Raw genomic sequence first — 19206 nt, 5'->3', positions numbered from 1 at the left:
TTATCCAGGAGAAATCAAGCAATCATACTCCAAAAATAATCTTTACAAGTTTTAATTAATAATTGTTTTCAAAATCTCAAGCACATTAACAACAATGTAAACAATATGACAATTCCACTTTCACTTCACCATCTAACAATTGTCTAGTAGGTACATATAGAGATGATACAATTAAACAAACTCTTAATCTAGCAGTTTCTTATAGTGAAGTTAATTCAACTAGTTACCACATATTATAGTATTGCAGTTTATATAAAATACTTGGATCTATCAGTTTTTTATAGTAAGGTTAATTAACCAGTTCAGCAAATCTGTTCTTTTTGTGGTACATACAAAGTAGACAACAACGTCAGCACTTGAATGGTCTCGTTACAATCTAGATTACATTTGTAAAGTACACAGTACCAATTTCCCCCAATCTATTTAAAATGAATATATAGAACAGCTGCGTGCTCGCAAGAATAAAATAAAATATAACAAATTGCAGTGCATCCCTTTGCAAAACAACGAAACACAGTTTTGTTTTGTTTATTTTTTATGTATGCATATCGAAACTAAATCCTATCTTAACAAGTTTCCTCATTTATAGCGACCACCTCTCGATGCCCATAGAAATGCTAGCCGCCAGGTAAAGCAAATCAGACTGCCCCTAACAGGCACACAGCAAGGTGACACTAATTCCTCAATACAGAGCATCTAGGTCTACGCTTTTTGGAAGCTCGTGGAACCAAATCGCCGCCAGCATTTGGCTGTTTAATCTAGGGGTATGATTCTTGCTTCGGGTGCGCGAGTTCCCGGGTTCAAATCCCGGATGTGTCCGTGTTCAATATCTTGCATTACACTTTTCTAATTACGATGCATTGCCGGGAAGGCGCTCAATCACGTGACTGAAAAAGACTGAAAAATCAGTCACCGAGAGCTCTGCTTGCCCACTCGTTAAATCAGGACTGCCATCTTTGTGTACACAGGGAATCAAATGCTTAAAAATTCAACAGAAGTCTCACAAAACAGATTATAAAACCATTCATTTCACAGTTGCTGTACATCATACAGCAATGACTATTTTGGTAACATATGTTTGATTTTTTTCATGCGCCCATGTGTGTCTAAAACAATCCGGCTGCAGTAAGTTTTATCAGATGGTTGTTTAATTTTAAATATTTGATTTTGCAGCGCATGTAACTGCAACGCCATTGTTATGTGGCAGGACGAACAACAGGACCATATCAATCCTTAGAATGTGATTAATCATTCAACTCACGCTTCCATACATATTTGCAGTTTTCCCGACAACGCATTATCAATGCATGATTCCAAATGAACACATTCGTTTGATGGGGCTTAATGTAGTGACTAATATCACCTCACAGATCATTATAACTCACAGTGATACTTTCAAAGTTATGCTTTTAAGACTATTAACCAGTAAGGCAAATTAGTTGGGGAATGTATTACGCTTTATTCCAATGTTAAATGAAAAAGTTCAAAAAAGACTTGCGTTGGCCGGGAATCAAACCCGGGTCAACTGCTTGGAAGGCAGCTATGCTCACCACTATACCACCAACGCCTCCGTTCTCAAAATCACCTTCAAAGATTGAATTAAGCCACTGTAACGTTGGCTGCTGGGACAGGTCCCGTCTTGCCTCTACTCGATAAGCGTTAATACAGCGACTGGTGTTTGTGGGAGATTTTTATGGTGTTTATAGATTGATTATTTCTGTAATTATTATTTCATACACAGCAGGCTGGTGTGCATCATGCCTGTACTAACACGATGAAGCAATTATTGTATTCTATTTTCTTTCAAAAAGGTGCATGCCATGAAGATGGCGTGTGAAAAAAAAGAACAAGCTTCTCTGCCGTGTGAGGATTGCACCTGCCGTGACCCGGATTCGAACCGGGGTTGTTTCGGCCACAACGCAAAGTACTAACCACTATACGATCACGGCAAACTACCGAGAAGCTTGTGTTTGTTTTGTCAGCTGGGCACTCCGTGCTACACACACGGCAGAACAATTGCAGCAGGTCGCTGCTATGTGTTTTGTTTTATTGTTTTAATTAGGCTACTTTCATTTTTAGAATCTTTCGTTTCTTTCCCTGCGCCAATCAGAGGATGATTCCCCTTTACCTGGCTCATTTCAAAGGCTGGTTTTAAAGACAAGGGGGAGCGGAATAGGAAGCAGGATGTAAGGGAACGGGAGGCGCTCGTGACGGCGGCGGTATGGCTGGTCGGCAGCCTGTGCTATGGCGGTGTGTTTACAATGATTCCGTGTGTGGTGTCCGAGTAGCGGCAGTAGTATTGAAGTGTAGCAGGTCTTTATATACAGATAGCGAAATTTATGCTATTTTCACTACACCACCGTGTGTTAATTGAGGACAAGGACCTCGAGTGGTTGGTTCCCGCACAAACTCTTTTATCCAGGAGAAATCAAGCAATCATACTCCAAAAATAATCTTTACAAGTTTAAATTAATAATTGTTTTCAAAATCTCAAGCACATTAACAACAATGTAAACAATATGACAATTCCACTTTCACTTCAACATCTAACAATTGTCTAGTAGGTACATATAGAGATGATACAATTAAACAAACTCTTAATCTAGCAGTTTCTTATAGTGAAGTTAATTCAACTAGTTACCACATATTATAGTATTGCAGTTTATATAAAATACTTGGATCTATCAGTTTTTTATAGTAAGGTTAATTAACCAGTTCAGCAAATCTGTTCTTTTCGTGGTACATACAAAGTAGACAACAACGTCAGCACTTGAATGGTCTCGTTACAATCTAGATTACATTTGTAAAGTACACAGTACCAATTTCCCCCAATCTATTTAAAATGAATATATAAAACAGCTGCGTGCTCGCAAGAATAAAATAAAATATAACAAATTGCAGTGCATCCCTTTGCAAAACAACGAAACACAGTTTTGTTTTGTTTATTTTTTATGTATGCATATCGAAACTAAATCCTATCTTAACAAGTTTCCTCATTTATAGCGACCACCTCTCGATGCCCATAGAAATGCTAGCCGCCAGGTAAAGCAAATCAGACTGCCCCTAACAGGCACACAGCAAGGTGACACTAATTCCTCAATACAGAGCATCTAGGTCTACGCTTCTTTGGAAGCTCGTGGAACCAAATCGCCGCCAGCATTTGGCTGTTTAATCTAGGGGTATGATTCTTGCTTCGGGTGCGCGAGTTCCCAGGTTCAAATCCCGGATGTGTCCGTGTTAATATCTTGCATTACACTTTTCTAATTACGATGCATTGCCGGGAAGGCGCTCAATCACGTGACTGAAAAAGACTGACAAATCAGTCACCGAGAGCTCTGCTTGCCCACTCGTTAAATCAGGACTGCCATCTTTGTGTACACAGGGAATCAAATGCTTAAAAATTCAACAGAAGTCTCACATAACAGATTATAAAACCATTCATTTCACAGTTGCTGTACATCATACAGCAATGACTATTTTGGTAACATATGTTTGATTTTTTTCATGCGCCCATGTGTGTCTAAAACAATCCGGCTGCAGTAAGTTTTATCAGATGGTTGTTTAATTTTAAATATTTGATTTTGCAGCGCATGTAACTGCAACGCCATTGTTATGTGGCAGGACGAACAACAGGACCATATCAATCCTTAGAATGTGATTAATCATTCAACTCACGCTTCCATACATATTTGCAGTTTTCCCGACAACGCATTATCAATGCATGATTCCAAATGAACACATTCGTTTGATGGGGCTTAATGTAGTGACTAATATCACCTCACAGATCATTATAACTCACAGTGATACTTTCAAAGTTATGCTTTTAAGACTATTAACCAGTAAGGCAAATTAGTTGGGGAATGTATTACGCTTTATTCCAATGTTAAATGAAAAAGTTCAAAAAAGACTTGCGTTGGCCGGGAATCGAACCCGAGTCAACTGCTTGGAAGGCAGCTATGCTCACCACTATACCACCAACGCCTCCGTTCTCAAAATCACCTTCAAAGATTGAATTAGCCACTGTAACGTTGGCTGCTGGGACAGGTCCCGTCTTGCCTCTACTCGATAAGCGTTAATACAGCGACTGGTGTTTGTGGGAGATTTTTATGGTGTTTATAGATTGATTATTTCTGTAATTATTATTTAGTACACAGCAGGCTGGTGTGCATCATGCCTGTACTAACACGATGAAGCAATTATTGTATTCTATTTTCTTTCAAAAAGGTGCATGCCATGAAGATGGCGTGTGAAAAAAAGAACAAGCTTCTCTGCCGTGTGAGGATTGCACCTGCCGTGACCCGGATTCGAACCGGGGTTGTTGCGGCCACAACGCAAAGTACTAACCACTATACGATCACGGCAAACTACCGAGAAGCTCGTGTTTGTTTTGTCAGCTGGGCACTCCGTGCTACACACACGGCAGAACAATTGCAGCAGGTCGCTGCTATGTGTTTTGTTTTATTGTTTTAATTAGGCTACTTTCATTTTTAGAATCTTTCGTTTCTTTCCCTGCGCCAATCAGAGGATGATTCCCCTTTACCTGGCTCATTTCAAAGGCTGGTTTTAAAGACAAGGGGGAGCGGAATAGGAAGCACGATGTAAGGGAACGGGAGGCTCTCGTGACGGCGGCGGTATGGCTGGTCGGCAGCCTGTGCTATGGCGGTGTGTTTACAATGATTCCGTGTGTGGTGTCCGAGTAGCGGCAGTAGTATTGAAGTGTAGCAGGTCTTTATATACAGATAGCGAAATTTATGTTATTTTCACTACGCCACCGTGTGTTTATTGAGGACAAGAACCTCGAGTGGTTGTTTCCCGCACAAACTCTTTTATCCAGGAGAAATCAAGCAATCATACTCCAAAAATAATCTTTACAAGTTTTAATTAATAATTGTTTTCAAAATCTCAAGCACATTAACAACAATGTAAACAATATGACAATTCCACTTTCACTTCACCATCTAACAATTGTCTAGTAGATACATATAGAGATGATACAATTAAACAAACTCTTAATCTAGCAGTTTCTTATAGTGAAGTTAATTCAACTAGTTACCACATATTATAGTATTGCAGTTTATATAAAATACTTGGATCTATCAGTTTTTTATAGTAAGGTTAATTAACCAGTTCAGCAAATCTGTTCTTTTTGTGGTACATACAAAGTAGACAACAACGTCAGCACTTGAATGGTCTCGTTAAATCTAGATTACATTTGTAAAGTACACAGTACCAATTTCCCCCAATCTATTTAAAATGAATATATAAAACAGCTGCGTGCTCGCAAGAATAAAATAAAATATAACAAATTGCAGTGCATCCCTTTGCAAAACAACGAAACACAGTTTTGTTTTGTTTATTTTTTATGTGTATGTATGCATATCGAAACTAAATCCTATCTTAACAAGTTTCCTCATTTATAGCGACCACCTCTCGATGCCCATAGAAATGCTAGCCGCCAGGTAAAGCAAATCAGACTGCCCCTAACAGGCACACAGCAAGGTGACACTAATTCCTCAATACAGAGCATCTAGGTCTACGCTTCTTTGGAAGCTCGTGGAACCAAATCGCCGCCAGCATTTGGCTGTTTAATCTAGGGGTATGATTCTTGCTTCGGGTGCGCGAGTTCCCGGGTTCAAATCCCGGATGTGTCCGTGTTCAATATCTTGCATTACTCTTTTCTAATTACGATGCATTGCCGGGAAGGCGCTCAATCACGTGACTGAAAAAGACTGAAAAATCAGTCACCGAGAGCTCTGCTTGCCCACTCGTTAAATCAGGACTGCCATCTTTGTGTACACAGGGAATCAAATGCTTAAAAATTCAACAGAAGTCTCACATAACAGATTATAAAACCATTCATTTCACAGTTGCTGTACATCATACAGCAATGACTATTTTGGTAACATATGTTTGATTTTTTTCATGCGCCCATGTGTGTCTAAAACAATCCGGCTGCAGTAAGTTTTATCAGATGGTTGTTTAATATTAAATATTTGATTTTGCAGCGCATGTAACTGCAACGCCATTGTTATGTGGCAGGACGAACAACAGGACCATATCAATCCTTAGAATGTGATTAATCATTCAACTCACGCTTCCATACATATTTCCAGTTTTCCCGACAACGTATTATCAATGCATGATTCCAAATGAACACATTCGTTTGATGGGGCTTAATGTAGTGACTAATATCACCTCACAGATCATTATAACTCACAGTGATACTTTCAAAGTTATGCTTTTAAGACTATTAACCAGTAAGGCAAATTAGTTGGGGAATGTATTACGCTTTATTCCAATGTTAAATGAAAAAGTTCAAAAAAGACTTGCGTTGGCCGGGAATCGAACCCGAGTCAACTGCTTGGAAGGCAGCTGTGCTCACCACTATACCACCAGCGCCTCCGTTCTCAAAATCACCTTCAAAGATTGAATTAAGCCACTGTAACGTTGGCTGCTGGGACAGGTCCCGTCTTGCCTCTACTCGATAAGCGTTAATACAGCGACTGGTGTTTGTGGGAGATTTTTATGGTGTTTATAGATTGATTATTTCTGTAATTATTATTTCATACAAGCAGGCTGGTGTGCATCATGCCTGTACTAACACGATGAAGCAATTATTGTATTCTATTTTCTTTCAAAAAGGTGCATGCCATGAAGATGGCGTGTGAAAAAAAAGAACAAGCTTCTCTGCCGTGTGAGGATTGCACCTGCCGTGACCCGGATTCGAACCGGGGTTCTTGCGGCCACAACGCAAAGTACTAACCACTATACGATCACGGCGAACTACCGAGAAGCTCGTGTTTGTTTTGTCAGCTGGGCACTCCATGCTACACACACGGCAGAACAATTGCAGCAGGTCGCTGCTATGTGTTTTGTTTTATTGTTTTAATTAGGCTACTTTCATTTTTAGAATCTTTCGTTTCTTTCCCTGCGCCAATCAGAGGATGATTCCCCTTTACCTGGCTCATTTCAAAGGCTGGTTTTAAAGACAAGGGGGAGCGGAATAGGAAGCAGGATGTAAGGGAACGGGAGGCTCTCGTGACGGCGGCGGTATGGCTGGTCGGCAGCCTGTGCTATGGCGGTGTGTTTACAATGATTATGTGTGTGGTGTCCGAGTAGCGGCAGTAGTATTGAAGTGTAGCAGGTCTTTATATACAGATAGCGAAATTTATGTTATTTTCACTACGCCACCGTGTGTTTATTGAGGACAAGGACCTCGAGTGGTTGGTTCCCGCACAAACTCTTTTATCCAGGAGAAATCAAGCAATCATACTCCAAAAATAATCTTTACAAGTTTTAATTAATAATTGTTTTCAAAATCTCAAGCACATTAACAACAATGTAAACAATATGACAATTCCACTTTCACTTCACCATCTAACAATTGTCTAGTAGATACATATAGAGATGATACAATTAAACAAACTCTTAATCTAGCAGTTTCTTATAGTGAAGTTAATTCAACTAGTTACCACATATTATAGTATTGCAGTTTATATAAAATACTTGGATCTATCAGTTTTTTATAGTAAGGTTAATTAACCAGTTCAGCAAATCTGTTCTTTTTGTGGTACATACAAAGTAGACAACAACGTCAGCACTTGAATGGTCTCGTTACAATCTAGATTACATTTGTAAAGTACACAGTACCAATTTCCCCCAATCTATTTAAAATGAATATATAAAACAGCTGCGTGCTCGCAAGAATAAAATAAAATATATCAAATTGCAGTGCATCCCTTTGCAAAACAACGAAACACAGTTTTGTTTTGTTTATTTTTTATGTATGCATATCGAAACTAAATCCTATCTTAACAAGTTTCCTCATTTATAGCGACCACCTCTCGATGCCCATAGAAATGCTAGCCGCCAGGTAAAGCAAATCAGACTGCCCCTAACAGGCACACAGCAAGGTGACACTAATTCCTCAATACAGAGCATCTAGGTCTACGCTTCTTTGGAAGCTCGTGGAACCAAATCGCCGCCAGCATTTGGCTGTTTAATCTAGGGGTATGATTCTTGCTTCGGGTGCGCGAGTTCCCGGGTTCAAATCCCGGATGTGTCCGTGTTCAATATCTTGCATTACTCTTTTCTAATTACGATGCATTGCCGGGAAGGCGCTCAATCACGTGACTGAAAAAGACTGAAAAATCAGTCACCGAGAGCTCTGCTTGCCCACTCGTTAAATCAGGACTGCCATCTTTGTGTACACAGGGAATCAAATGCTTAAAAATTCAACAGAAGTCTCACATAACAGATTATAAAACCATTCATTTCACAGTTGCTGTACATCATACAGCAATGACTATTTTGGTAACATATGTTTGATTTTTTTCATGCGCCCATGTGTGTCTAAAACAATCCGGCTGCAGTAAGTTTTATCAGATGGTTGTTTAATATTAAATATTTGATTTTGCAGCGCATGTAACTGCAACGCCATTGTTATGTGGCAGGACGAACAACAGGACCATATCAATCCTTAGAATGTGATTAATCATTCAACTCACGCTTCCATACATATTTCCAGTTTTCCCGACAACGTATTATCAATGCATGATTCCAAATGAACACATTCGTTTGATGGGGCTTAATGTAGTGACTAATATCACCTCACAGATCATTATAACTCACAGTGATACTTTCAAAGTTATGCTTTTAAGACTATTAACCAGTAAGGCAAATTAGTTGGGGAATGTATTACGCTTTATTCCAATGTTAAATGAAAAAGTTCAAAAAAGACTTGCGTTGGCCGGGAATCGAACCCGAGTCAACTGCTTGGAAGGCAGCTGTGCTCACCACTATACCACCAGCGCCTCCGTTCTCAAAATCACCTTCAAAGATTGAATTAAGCCACTGTAACGTTGGCTGCTGGGACAGGTCACGTCTTGCCTCTACTCGATAAGCGTTAATACAGCGACTGGTGTTTGTGGGAGATTTTTATGGTGTTTATAGATTGATTATTTCTGTAATTATTATTTCATACACAGCAGGCTGGTGTGCATCATGCCTGTACTAACACGATGAAGCAATTATTGTATTCTATTTTCTTTCAAAAAGGTGCATGCCATGAAGATGGCGTGTGAAAAAAAAGAACAAGCTTTCTCTGCCGTGTGAGGATTGCACCTGCCGTGACCCGGATTCGAACCGGGGTTCTTGCGGCCACAACGCAAAGTACTAACCACTATACGATCACGGCGAACTACCGAGAAGCTCGTGTTTGTTTTGTCAGCTGGGCACTCCATGCTACACACACGGCAGAACAATTGCAGCAGGTCGCTGCTATGTGTTTTGTTTTATTGTTTTAATTAGGCTACTTTCATTTTTAGAATCTTTCGTTTCTTTCCCTGCGCCAATCAGAGGATGATTCCCCTTTACCTGGCTCATTTCAAAGGCTGGTTTTAAAGACAAGGGGGAGCGGAATAGGAAGCAGGATGTAAGGGAACGGGAGGCTCTCGTGACGGCGGCGGTATGGCTGGTCGGCAGCCTGTGCTATGGCGGTGTGTTTACAATGATTCCGTGTGTGGTGTCCGAGTAGCGGCAATAGTATTGAAGTGTAGCAGGTCTTTATATACAGATAGCGAAATTTATGTTATTTTCACTACGCCACCGTGTGTTTATTGAGGACAAGGACCTCGAGTGGTTGGTTCCCGCACAAACTCTTTTATCCAGGAGAAATCAAGCAATCATACTCCAAAAATAATCTTTACAAGTTTTAATTAATAATTGTTTTCAAAATCTCAAGCACATTAACAACAATGTAAACAATATGACAATTCCACTTTCACTTCACCATCTAACAATTGTCTAGTAGATACATATAGAGATGATACAATTAAACAAACTCTTAATCTAGCAGTTTCTTATAGTGAAGTTAATTCAACTAGTTACCACATATTATAGTATTGCAGTTTATATAAAATACTTGGATCTATCAGTTTTTTATAGTAAGGTTAATTAACCAGTTCAGCAAATCTGTTCTTTTTGTGGTACATACAAAGTAGACAACAACGTCAGCACTTGAATGGTCTCGTTACAATCTAGATTACATTTGTAAAGTACACAGTACCAATTTCCCCCAATCTATTTAAAATGAATATATAAAACAGCTGCGTGCTCGCAAGAATAAAATAAAATATATCAAATTGCAGTGCATCCCTTTGCAAAACAACGAAACACAGTTTTGTTTTGTTTATTTTTTATGTATGCATATCGAAACTAAATCCTATCTTAACAAGTTTCCTCATTTATAGCGACCACCTCTCGATGCCCATAGAAATGCTAGCCGCCAGGTAAAGCAAATCAGACTGCCCCTAACAGGCACACAGCAAGGTGACACTAATTCCTCAATACAGAGCATCTAGGTCTACGCTTCTTTGGAAGCTCGTGGAACCAAATCGCCGCCAGCATTTGGCTGTTTAATCTAGGGTATATGATTCTTGCTTCGGGTGCGCGAGTTCCCGGGTTCAAATCCCGGATGTGTCCGTGTTCAATATCTTGCATTACTCTTTTCTAATTACGATGCATTGCCGGGAAGGCGCTCAATCACGTGACTGAAAAAGACTGAAAAATCAGTCACCGAGAGCTCTGCTTGCCCACTCATTAAATCAGGACTGCCATCTTTGTGTACACAGGGAATCAAATGCTTAAAAATTCAACAGAAGTCTCACATAACAGATTATAAAACCATTCATTTCACAGTTGCTGTACATCATACAGCAATGACTATTTTGGTAACATATGTTTGATTTTTTTCATGCGCCCATGTGTGTCTAAAACAATCCGGCTGCAGTAAGTTTTATCAGATGGTTGTTTAATATTAAATATTTGATTTTGCAGCGCATGTAACTGCAACGCCATTGTTATGTGGCAGGACGAACAACAGGACCATATCAATCCTTAGAATGTGATTAATCATTCAACTCACGCTTCCATACATATTTCCAGTTTTCCCGACAACGTATTATCAATGCATGATTCCAAATGAACACATTCGTTTGATGGGGCTTAATGTAGTGACTAATATCACCTCACAGATCATTATAACTCACAGTGATACTTTCAAAGTTATGCTTTTAAGACTATTAACCAGTAAGGCAAATTAGTTGGGGAATGTATTACGCTTTATTCCAATGTTAAATGAAAAAGTTCAAAAAAGACTTGCGTTGGCCGGGAATCGAACCCGAGTCAACTGCTTGGAAGGCAGCTGTGCTCACCACTATACCACCAGCGCCTCCGTTCTCAAAATCACCTTCAAAGATTGAATTAAGCCACTGTAACGTTGGCTGCTGGGACAGGTCACGTCTTGCCTCTACTCGATAAGCGTTAATATAGCGACTGGTGTTTGTGGGAGATTTTTATGGTGTTTATAGATTGATTATTTCTGTAATTATTATTTCATACACAGCAGGCTGGTGTGCATCATGCCTGTACTAACACGATGAAGCAATTATTGTATTCTATTTTCTTTCAAAAAGGTGCATGCCATGAAGATGGCGTGTGAAAAAAAAGAACAAGCTTCTCTGCCGTGTGAGGATTGCACCTGCCGTGACCCGGATTCGAACCGGGGTTCTTGCGGCCACAACGCAAAGTACTAACCACTATACGATCACGGCGAACTACCGAGAAGCTCGTGTTTGTTTTGTCAGCTGGGCACTCCATGCTACACACACGGCAGAACAATTGCAGCAGGTCGCTGCTATGTGTTTTGTTTTATTGTTTTAATTAGGCTACTTTCATTTTTAGAATCTTTCGTTTCTTTCCCTGCGCCAATCAGAGGATGATTCCCCTTTACCTGGCTCATTTCAAAGGCTGGTTTTAAAGACAAGGGGGAGCGGAATAGGAAGCAGGATGTAAGGGAACGGGAGGCTCTCGTGACGGCGGCGGTATGGCTGGTCGGCAGCCTGTGCTATGGCGGTGTGTTTACAATGATTCCGTGTGTGGTGTCCGAGTAGCGGCAGTAGTATTGAAGTGTAGCAGGTCTTTATATACAGATAGCGAAATTTATGTTATTTTCACTACGCCACCGTGTGTTTATTGAGGACAAGGACCTCGAGTGGTTGGTTCCCGCACAAACTCTTTTATCCAGGAGAAATCAAGCAATCATACTCCAAAAATAATCTTTACAAGTTTTAATTAATAATTGTTTTCAAAATCTCAAGCACATTAACAACAATGTAAACAATATGACAATTCCACTTTCACTTCACCATCTAACAATTGTCTAGTAGATACATATAGAGATGATACAATTAAACAAACTCTTAATCTAGCAGTTTCTTATAGTGAAGTTAATTCAACTAGTTACCACATATTATAGTATTGCAGTTTATATAAAATACTTGGATCTATCAGTTTTTTATAGTAAGGTTAATTAACCAGTTCAGCAAATCTGTTCTTTTTGTGGTACATACAAAGTAGACAACAACGTCAGCACTTGAATGGTCTCGTTACAATCTAGATTACATTTGTAAAGTACACAGTACCAATTTCCCCCAATCTATTTAAAATGAATATATAAAACAGCTGCGTGCTCGCAAGAATAAAATAAAATATATCAAATTGCAGTGCATCCCTTTGCAAAACAACGAAACACAGTTTTGTTTTGTTTATTTTTTATGTATGCATATCGAAACTAAATCCTATCTTAACAAGTTTCCTCATTTATAGCGACCACCTCTCGATGCCCATAGAAATGCTAGCCGCCAGGTAAAGCAAATCAGACTGCCCCTAACAGGCACACAGCAAGGTGACACTAATTCCTCAATACAGAGCATCTAGGTCTACGCTTCTTTGGAAGCTCGTGGAACCAAATCGCCGCCAGCATTTGGCTGTTTAATCTAGGGGTATGATTCTTGCTTCGGGTGCGCGAGTTCCCGGGTTCAAATCCCGGATGTGTCCGTGTTCAATATCTTGCATTACACTTTTCTAATTACGATGCATTGCCGGGAAGGCGCTCAATCACGTGACTGAAAAAGACTGAAAAATCAGTCACCGAGAGCTCTGCTTGCCCACTCGTTAAATCAGGACTGCCATCTTTGTGTACACAGGGAATCAAATGCTTAAAAATTCAACAGAAGTCTCACATAACAGATTATAAAACCATTCATTTTACAGTTGCTGTACATCATACAGCAATGACTATTTTGGTAACATATGTTTGATTTTTTTTCTTGCGCCCATGTGTGTCTAAAACAATCTGGCTGCAGTAAGTTTTATCAGATGGTTGTTTAATTTAAAATATTTGATTTTGCAGCGCATGTAACTGCAACGCCATTGTTATGTGGCAGGACGAACAACAGGACCATATCAATCCTTAGAATGTGATTAATCATTCAACTCACGCTTCCATACATATTTGCAGTTTTCCCGACAACGCATTATCAATGCATGATTCCAAATGAACACATTCGTTTGATGGGGCTTAATGTAGTGACTAATATCACCTCACAGATCATTATAACTCACAGTGATACTTTCAAAGTTATGCTTTTAAGACTATTAACCAGTAAGGCAAATTAGTTGGGGAATGTATTACGCTTTATTCCAATGTTAAATGAAAAAGTTCAAAAAAGACTTGCGTTGGCCGGGAATCGAACCCGAGTCAACTGCTTTGGAAGGCAGCTATGCTCACCACTATACCACCAACGCCTCCGTTCTCAAAGTCACCTTCAAAGATTGAATTAAGCCACTGTAACGTTGGCTGCTGGGACAGGTCCCGTCTTGCCTCTACTCGATAAGCGTTAATACAGCGACTGGTGTTTGTGGGAGATTTTTATGGTGTTTATAGATTGATTATTTCTGTAATTATTATTTCATACACAGCAGGCTGGTGTGCATCATGCCTGTACTAACACGATGAAGCAATTATTGTATTCTATTTTCTTTCAAAAAGGTGCATGCCATGAAGATGGCGTGTGAAAAAAAAGAACAAGCTTCTCTGCCGTGTGAGGATTGCACCTGCCGTGACCCGGATTCGAACCGGGGTTGTTGCGGCCACAACGCAAAGTACTAACCACTATACGATCACGGCGAACTACCGAGAAGCTCGTGTTTGTTTTGTCAGCTGGGCACTCCGTGCTACACACACGGCAGAACAATTGCAGCAGGTCGCTGCTATGTGTTTTGTTTTATTGTTTTAATTAGGCTACTTTCATTTTTAGAATCTTTCGTTTCTTTCCCTGCGCCAATCAGAGGATGATTCCCCTTTACCTGGCTCATTTCAAAGGCTGGTTTTAAAGACAAGGGGGAGCGGAATAGGAAGCAGGATGTAAGGGAACGGGAGGCTCTCGTGACGGCGGCGGTATGGCTGGTCGGCAGCCTGTGCTATGGCGGTGTGTTTACAATGATTCCGTGTGTGGTGTCCGAGTAGCGGCAGTAGTATTGAAGTGTAGCAGGTCTTTATATACAGATAGCGAAATTTATGTTATTTTCACTACGCCACCGTGTGTTTATTGAGGACAAGGACCTCGAGTGGTTGGTTCCCGCACAAACTCTTTTATCCAGGAGAAATCAAGCAATCATACTCCAAAAATAATCTTTACAAGTTTTAATTAATAATTGTTTTCAAAATCTCAAGCACATTAACAACAATGTAAACAATATGACAATTCCACTTTCACTTCACCATCTAACAATTGTCTAGTAGATACATATAGAGATGATACAATTAAACAAACTCTTAATCTAGCAGTTTCTTATAGTGAAGTTAATTCAACTAGTTACCACATATTATAGTATTGCAGTTTATATAAAATACTTGGATCTATCAGTTTTTTATAGTAAGGTTAATTAACCAGTTCAGCAAATCTGTTCTTTTTGTGGTACATACAAAGTAGACAACAACGTCAGCACTTGAATGGTCTCGTTACAATCTAGATTACATTTGTAAAGTACACAGTACCAATTTCCCCCAATCTATTTAAAATGAATATATAAAACAGCTGTGTGCTCGCAAGAATAAAATAAAATATAACAAATTGCAGTGCATCCCTTTGCAAAACAACGAAACACAGTTTTGTTTTGTTTATTTTTTATGTATGCATATCGAAACTAAATCCTATCTTAACAAGTTTCCTCATTTATAGCGACCACCTCTCGATGCCCATAGAAATGCTAGCCGCCAGGTAAAGCAAATCAGACTGCCCCTAACAGGCACACAGCAAGGTGACACTAATTCCTCAATACAGAGCATCTAGGTCTACGCTTCTTTGGAAGCTCGTGGAACCAAATCGCCGCCAGCATTTGGCTGTTTAATCTAGGGGTATGATTCTTGCTTCGGGTGCGCGAGTTCCCGGGTTCAAATCCCGGATGTGTCCGTGTTCAATATCTTGCATTACACTTTTCTAATTACGATGCATTACCGGGAAGGCGCTCAATCACGTGACTGAAAAAGACTGAAAAATCAGTCACCGAGAGTTCTGCTTGCCGACTCGTTAAATCAGGACTGCCATCTTTGTGTACACAGGGAATCAAATGCTTAAAAATTCAACAGAAGTCTCACATAACAGATTATAAAACCATTCATTTCACAGTTGCTGTACATCATACAGCAATGACTATTTTGGTAACATATGTTTGATTTTTTTCATGCGCCCATGTGTGTCTAAAACAATCCGGCTGCAGTAAGTTTTATCAGATGGTTGTTTAATTTTAAATATTTGATTTTGCAGCGCATGTAACTGCAACGCCATTGTTATGTGGCAGGATGAACAACAGGACCATATCAATCCTTAGAATGTGATTAATCATTCAACTCACGCTTCCATACATATTTGCAGTTTTCCCGACAACGCATTATCAATGCATGATTCCAAATGAACACATTCGTTTGATGGGGCTTAATGTAGTGACTAATATCACCTCACAGATCATCATAACTCACAGTGATACTTTCAAAGTTATGCTTTTAAGACTATTAACCAGTAAGGCAAATTAGTTGGGGAATGTATTACGCTTTATTCCAATGTTAAATGAAAAAGTTCAAAAAAGACTTGCGTTGGCCGGGAATCGAACCCGGGTCAACTGCTTGGAAGGCAGCTATGCTCACCACTATACCACCAACGCCTCCGTTCTCAAAATCACCTTCAAAGATTGAATTAAGCCACTGTAACGTTGGCTGCTGGGACAGGTCCCGTCTTGCCTCTACTCGATAAGCGTTAATACAGCGACTGGTGTTTGTGGGAGATTTTTATGGTGTTTATAGATTGATTATTTCTGTAATTATTATTTCATACACAGCAGGCTGGTGTGCATCATGCCTGTACTAACACGATGAAGCAATTATTGTATTCTATTTTCTTTCAAAAAGGTGCATGCCATGAAGATGGCGTGTGAAAAAAAAGAAAAAGCTTCTCTGCCGTGTGAGGATTGCACCTGCCGTGGCCCGGATTCGAACCGGGGTTGTTGCGGCCACAACGCAAAGTACTAACCACTATACGATCACGGCGAACTACCGAGAAGCTCGTGTTTGTTTTGTCAGCTGGGCACTCCGTGCTACACACACGGCAGAACAATTGCAGCAGGTCGCTGCTATGTGTTTTGTTTTATTGTTTTAATTAGGCTACTTTCATTTTTAGAATCTTTCGTTTCTTTCCTTGCGCCAATCAGAGGATGATTCCCCTTTACCTGGCTCATTTCAAAGGCTGGTTTTAAAGACAAGGGGGAGCGGAATAGGAAGCAGGATGTAAGGGAACGGGAGGCTCTCGTGACGGCGGCGGTATGGCTGGTCGGCAGCCTGTGCTATGGCGGTGTGTTTACAATGATTCCGTGTGTGGTGTCCGAGTAGCGGCAGTAGTATTGAAGTGTAACAGGTCTTTATATACAGATAGCGAAATTTATGTTATTTTCACTACGCCACCGTGTGTTTATTGAGGACAAGGACCTCGAGTGGTTGGTTCCCGCACAAACTCTTTTATCCAGGAGAAATCAAGCAATCATACTCCAAAAATAATCTTTACAAGTTTTAATTAATAATTGTTTTCAAAATCTCAAGCACATTAACAACAATGTAAACAATATGACAATTCCACTTTCACTTCACCATCTAACAATTGTCTAGTAGATATATATAGAGATGATACAATTAAACAAACTCTTAATCTAGCAGTTTCTTATAGTGAAGTTAATTCAACTAGTTACCACATATTATAGTATTGCAGTTTATATAAAATACTTGGATCTATCAGTTTTTTATAGTAAGGTTAATTAACCAGTTCAGCAAATCTGTTCTTTTTGTGGTACATACAAAGTAGACAAGAACGTCAGCACTTGAATGGTCTCGTTACAATCTAGATTACATTTGTAAAGTACACAGTACCAATTTCCCCCAATCTATTTAAAATGAATATATAAAACAGCTGCGTGCTCGCAAGAATAAAATAAAATATAACAAATTGCAGTGCATCCCTTTGCAAAACAACGAAACACAGTTTTGTTTTGTTTATTTTTTATGTATGCATATCGAAACTAAATCCTATCAACAAGTTTCCTCATTTATAGCGACCACCTCTCGATGACCATAGAAATGCTAGCCGCCAGGTAAAGCAAATCAGACTGCCCCTAACAGGCACACAGCAAGGTGACACTAATTCCTCAATACAGAGCATCTAGGTCTACGCTTCTTTGGAAGCTCGTGGAACCAAATCGCCGCCAGCATTTGGCTGTTTAATCTAGGGGTATGATTCTTGCTTCGGGTGCGCGAGTTCCCGGGTTCAAATCCCGGATGTGTCCGTGTTCAATATCTTGCATTACACTTTTCTAATTACGATGCATTGCCGGGAAGGCGCTCAATCACGTGACTGAAAAAGACTGACAAATCAGTCACCGAGAGCTCTGCTTGCCCACTCGTTAAATCAGGACTGCCATCTTTGTGTACACAGGGAATCAAATGCTTAAAAATTCAACAGAAGTCTCACATAACAGATTATAAAACCATTAATTTCACAGTTGCTGTACATCATACAGCAATGACTATTTTGGTAACATATGTTTGATTTTTTTCATGCGCCCATGTGTGTCTAAAACAATCCGGCTGCAGTAAGTTTTATCAGATGGTTGTTTAATTTTAAATATTTGATTTTGCAGCGCATGTAACTGCAACGCCATTGTTATGTGGCAGGACGAACAACAGGACCATATCAATCCTTAGAATGTGATTAATCATTCAACTCACGCTTCCATACATATTTGCAGTTTTCCCGACAACGCATTATCAATGCATGATTCCAAATGAACACATTCGTTTGATGGGGCTTAATGTAGTGACTAATATCACCTCACAGATCATTATAACTCACAGTGATACTTTCAAAGTTATGCTTTTAAGACTATTAACCAGTAAGGCAGATTAGTTGGGGAATGTATTACGCTTTATTCCAATGTTAAATGAAAAAGTTCAAAAAAGACTTGCGTTGGCCGGGAATCGAAGCCGGGTCAACTGCTTGGAAGGCAGCTATGCTCACCACTATACCACCAACGCCTCCGTTCTCAAAATCACCTTCAAAGATTGAATTAAGCCACTGTAACGTTGGCTGCTGGGACAGGTCCCGTCTTGCCTCTACTCGATAAGCGTTAATACACCGACTGGTGTTTGTGGGAGATTTTTATGGTGTTTATAGATTGATTATTTCTGTAATTATTATTTCACACACAGCAGGCTGGTGTGCATCATGCCTGTACTAACACGATGAAGCAATTGTTGTATTCTATTTTCTTTCAAAAAGGTGCATGCCATGAAGATGGCGTGTGAAAAAAAGAACAAGCTTCTCTGCCGTGTGAGGAATGCACCTGCCGTGACCCGGATTCGAACCGGGGTTGTTGCGGCCACAACGCAAAGTACTAACCACTATACGATCACGGCAAACTACCGAGAAGCTTGTGTTTGTTTTGTCAGCTGGGCACTCCGTGCTACACACACGGCAGAACAATTGCAGCAGGTCGCTGCTATGTGTTTTGTTTTATTGTTTTAATTAGGCTACTTTCATTTTTAGAATCTTTCGTTTCTTTCCTTGCGCCAATCAGAGGATGATTCCCTTTTACCTGGCTCATTTCAAAGGCTGGTTTTAAAGACAAGGGGGAGCGGAATAGGAAGCAGGATGTAAGGGAACGGGAGGCTCTCGTGACGGCGGCGGTATGGCTGGTCGGCAGCCTGTGCTATGGCGGTGTGTTTACAATGATTCCGTGTGTGGTGTCCGAGTAGCGGCAGTAGTA

General features: G+C 40.0%; 14 non-coding genes across 14 annotated transcripts; all 14 read right to left on the bottom strand.

Annotated features, from left to right (window-relative positions):
* Positions 1 to 1495: 1495 nt before the first annotated feature.
* trnag-ucc (transfer RNA glycine (anticodon UCC)) lies at positions 1496 to 1567 on the bottom strand. Its single transcript has one exon. It is a non-coding gene; the product is annotated as a tRNA-Gly (tRNA).
* Positions 1568 to 3909: 2342 nt separating this feature from the next.
* On the bottom strand, positions 3910 to 3981 carry trnag-ucc (transfer RNA glycine (anticodon UCC)). The gene has a single exon. It is a non-coding gene; the product is annotated as a tRNA-Gly (tRNA).
* Positions 3982 to 4289: 308 nt separating this feature from the next.
* Positions 4290 to 4361, bottom strand: trnah-gug (transfer RNA histidin (anticodon GUG)). Its single transcript has one exon. It is a non-coding gene; the product is annotated as a tRNA-His (tRNA).
* Positions 4362 to 6327: 1966 nt separating this feature from the next.
* Positions 6328 to 6399, bottom strand: trnag-ucc (transfer RNA glycine (anticodon UCC)). Its single transcript has one exon. It is a non-coding gene; the product is annotated as a tRNA-Gly (tRNA).
* A 309-nt stretch (positions 6400 to 6708) lies between these two features.
* Positions 6709 to 6780, bottom strand: trnah-gug (transfer RNA histidin (anticodon GUG)). Its single transcript has one exon. It is a non-coding gene; the product is annotated as a tRNA-His (tRNA).
* Positions 6781 to 8741: 1961 nt separating this feature from the next.
* On the bottom strand, positions 8742 to 8813 carry trnag-ucc (transfer RNA glycine (anticodon UCC)). The gene has a single exon. It is a non-coding gene; the product is annotated as a tRNA-Gly (tRNA).
* Positions 8814 to 9124: 311 nt separating this feature from the next.
* Positions 9125 to 9196, bottom strand: trnah-gug (transfer RNA histidin (anticodon GUG)). Its single transcript has one exon. It is a non-coding gene; the product is annotated as a tRNA-His (tRNA).
* A 1962-nt stretch (positions 9197 to 11158) lies between these two features.
* On the bottom strand, positions 11159 to 11230 carry trnag-ucc (transfer RNA glycine (anticodon UCC)). Its single transcript has one exon. It is a non-coding gene; the product is annotated as a tRNA-Gly (tRNA).
* Positions 11231 to 11540: 310 nt separating this feature from the next.
* trnah-gug (transfer RNA histidin (anticodon GUG)) lies at positions 11541 to 11612 on the bottom strand. The gene has a single exon. It is a non-coding gene; the product is annotated as a tRNA-His (tRNA).
* A 1962-nt stretch (positions 11613 to 13574) lies between these two features.
* On the bottom strand, positions 13575 to 13647 carry trnag-ucc (transfer RNA glycine (anticodon UCC)). The gene has a single exon. It is a non-coding gene; the product is annotated as a tRNA-Gly (tRNA).
* Positions 13648 to 13957: 310 nt separating this feature from the next.
* trnah-gug (transfer RNA histidin (anticodon GUG)) lies at positions 13958 to 14029 on the bottom strand. Its single transcript has one exon. It is a non-coding gene; the product is annotated as a tRNA-His (tRNA).
* Positions 14030 to 15990: 1961 nt separating this feature from the next.
* trnag-ucc (transfer RNA glycine (anticodon UCC)) lies at positions 15991 to 16062 on the bottom strand. Its single transcript has one exon. It is a non-coding gene; the product is annotated as a tRNA-Gly (tRNA).
* Positions 16063 to 18403: 2341 nt separating this feature from the next.
* Positions 18404 to 18475, bottom strand: trnag-ucc (transfer RNA glycine (anticodon UCC)). The gene has a single exon. It is a non-coding gene; the product is annotated as a tRNA-Gly (tRNA).
* Positions 18476 to 18784: 309 nt separating this feature from the next.
* On the bottom strand, positions 18785 to 18856 carry trnah-gug (transfer RNA histidin (anticodon GUG)). Its single transcript has one exon. It is a non-coding gene; the product is annotated as a tRNA-His (tRNA).
* Positions 18857 to 19206: the final 350 nt, after the last annotated feature.

Source organism: Acipenser ruthenus, chromosome 48 (genome assembly GCF_902713425.1).
Source record: "Acipenser ruthenus chromosome 48, fAciRut3.2 maternal haplotype, whole genome shotgun sequence".
Lineage (NCBI taxonomy): Eukaryota > Metazoa > Chordata > Actinopteri > Acipenseriformes > Acipenseridae > Acipenser > Acipenser ruthenus.
This window is presented reverse-complemented; position numbering and strand designations above follow the sequence as displayed.